At 39.7% G+C, this 3,249-nt stretch overlaps 1 pseudogene; it reads left to right on the forward strand.

The window, feature by feature from the left end:
* The first annotated feature begins 1,031 nt into the window (after positions 1–1,031).
* Positions 1,032–2,298, forward strand: LOC104984255 (annotated as a pseudogene).
* The last annotated feature ends 951 nt before the right edge of the window (positions 2,299–3,249 follow it).

Raw genomic sequence — 3,249 nt, forward strand, 5'->3', positions numbered from 1 at the left:
AAATCTGTTTAATAATTAGCTGACTATTGAACTAACCGAAAAGAAATATCAGTAACCATACATGAAAAAGCATATTAAGTTTACAGTATTAGACCAGGAAAGTCACTAAACAAATAAAGAGCAGCAACAATAAAACAAAAAACAGAGCAAAAAGGATGAGGAAGAAGAGGAAATCTTTTCCAGAGTTGCCACATTATAGAACTTAAAATATTCAGTTTCCCAAAAAAAAGTGTAAAACATGCAAAGAAATGGGAAAATGTGGCCCATGTATAAGGGGAAAAATGAAGTCAATGGAAATTATCTCTGGAAAAGTCCAGACATTGGACTTAAAGATTTTTAAATCAGGTACTTTAAATATATTCAAAGAATCAAAGAAAATCATATCTAATGCATTAAAGGATAAGGTGTGAGAATCATACGTAACCAGACTATTATTAAAGAGATAGAAACTATTTTTAAAAAAGAATCAAATAGAAATATTGAAACTGAAAGGTTGTTGTTGAATCACGTGAAGACACCGGGATTTTTGGCCCCCGGAGGAGAAGAATTCAATCCGGGGCCAGAGACGAGGCTTGATTGCTCAGGGTTTTTGTGTAATAAAGTTTTATTAAAGTATAAAGGAGATAGAGAAAGCTTCTGACATAGGCATCAGAAGGGGGCAGAAAGAGTACCCACTTGCTAGTGTTAGCAATGAAGTTATATACTCTCCAATGAATCCAAAGAATGTCTGGAGGTTGTAAAGACCTCACCAGACCGACTCCCATAATTTACATTTTAAGATAACAGAATTAGCCAGAAGGTTTAATCCAGAGACTGTCCTCAGGCAGGATACATTATTGTTATATAATCCTAAGGAATGTAGAGAAGGAAAAAAGTTTGTCCTTTCTTCCTCCTTGAGAATTCCAGACCCCTCTCTCCTTGGGGATCCCTAGACTCCCTATCAACCTGCCTAGGAAATGACTCTCTCAAAACTGGCTTTTCCTGTGGGAGCCACTTGGTTGAGAGGAGCCTGGCCTTCTCCTCTCCCTGCAATGGCCTGTTCTTGTCCACTGATATCAGTGTACTCCGAAAGGGGGAGTCATCTGGCAAAAATGTCACTTTGCCTGCTGTGTTCAAGGCTCGCATTCGACTAGATACTGTTAAATTTGTTCACACCAACTTGCACAAAAACGACAGACAGCCCTATACTGTCAGTGAATTAGCAGATCATCAAACCAGTGCTGAGTCTTGGGGCACCGGCAGAGCTGTGGCTCGAATTCCCAGGGTTCGAGGTGGCGGGACTCACCATTCTGGCCAGGGTGGTTTTGGAAATATGTGTCGTGGGGGCTGCATGTTTGCACCAGCTGAGACCTGGCGATGTTGGCATCGCAGAGTGAATACAACGCAGAAGCGATGTGCCATCTGCTCTGCACCGACTGCCTCAGCCTTACCAGTGCTGGTCATGTCTAAAGGTCATCGTATAGAGTTCATCCTGAACTCCCTTTGGTGGTTGAAGATAAAGTTGAAGGCTACAATAAGACCAAGGAGGCTGTTTTGCTTCTGAAGAAACTTAAGGCCTAGAATGGTATCAAAAACGTCTATGCCTGTCAGTGAATGAGAGCTGGCAAAGGGAAAATGAAAAACTATTGCTGTATCCAGCGCAGAAGACCCTGTATCATCTATAATGAGGACAGTGGTGTCATCAAGGCCTTCAGAAACATCCCTGGAACTACTCTGCTTAATGTAAGCAAGCTGAACATTTTGAAACTTGCTCCTAGTGGTCATGTGGGACGTTTGTGCATATGGACTGAAAGTGCTTTCCGAAATTTAGATGAGCTGTATGGCAGTTGGTGTAAAGCAGCCTCCCTCAAGAGTAACTACAACCTTCCCATGCACAAGATGCTCAGTACAGACCTTAGCAGAATCTTGAAAAGCCCAGAAATCCAAAGAGCACTCCGAGCACCACTCAAGAAGACTCATCGCAGAGTCCTGAAGAAGAAGCCACTGAAAAACCTGAGAATCACGTTGAAGCTTAACCCATACCCTAAGACCATGTGCCGGAACACCATTCTTCAACAGGCCAAGAACCACAAAATCCTCATGGATAAGGCAGCAGCAGCACTAGAAGCCAAATCAGATGAGAAGGGGATTCAGGGCAAGAAGCCTGTGGTGGGAAACAAAAAAAAGAAGGCTGTTGGTGATAAGAAGCTGAAGAAGCCTGTGGTGGGAAAAAAGGCTGCAGGGACCAAGAAACCAGCAGCTTAAAAGAAGCCCACAGCAAAGAAACCCACCTCAGAGGAAAAGAAGATTGCTGCATAAACTTAAATTTGTGTATTCCATAAAAGCCAAATCATTTTGGACAGCTAATTTTGAATGAAGACCTGAACAAAGAGTCAGTATGAAATATGAGAAAAAAAAAAGAAAGAAATATTGGAATTGAAAAGTTATTAATTAAAATTAAAAATTAATTAGAGAAATACAAATCAAAAATATAATGAGGCACCACCTCACACTATCATCAAGCATTCTACAAATAGCAAGTGCTGGAGAGGATGTGGAGGAAAGGGAACCCTCCCACACTACTGGGGGAAATGTAAATTGGTGAAGCCACTATGGAGAACAGTATTGAGGTTCCTTTAAAAAACTAAATATAGAGTCGTCATATGACTCTGCAATCCTACTCTGGGGTATATATCCAGAGAAAACTCTGTTTGAAAGGATACATGCACTCCAGTGTTCCTAGCAGCACTATTTACAAGACATGCAAGCAACCTAAAGGTCCATTGACAGATGAATGGAAAAGGAAGATACGGTATACACACACAATGGAATACAACTCAGCCATAAAAAGGAAATTAAATAAAGCCATTTGCAGCAATATGGATGGACTTAGAGATTATCATGCAAAGTGAAGTAAGTCAGAAAGAGAGAGACAAATTCCATAAGGTATCACTTACATGTGGAAACTAAAATATGACGTAAATGAACTCATTTATGAAATAGAAACAGACTCAAAGACATAGAGAAAAAAAAAAGACTTATGGTCATCAAAGGGTGGGGGATAGATAAATTAGGAGTTTCGGATTAGCAGATACAAACTACCATATATAAAAAAGATAAACAACAAGACCTACTGTATAGCATAAGGGACTATATTTGGTATCCTATAATAAACCATAATTGAAAAGAATATGAATATATGTATAAATGAATCACTTTGCTTTTCATAAGAAATGAACATATTGTAAATCAAGCATACATCAATAAAAA

This window comes from Bison bison, unplaced genomic scaffold (assembly GCF_000754665.1).
Source record: "Bison bison bison isolate TAMUID 2011002044 unplaced genomic scaffold, Bison_UMD1.0 scf7180017863957, whole genome shotgun sequence".
NCBI lineage: Eukaryota > Metazoa > Chordata > Mammalia > Artiodactyla > Bovidae > Bison > Bison bison.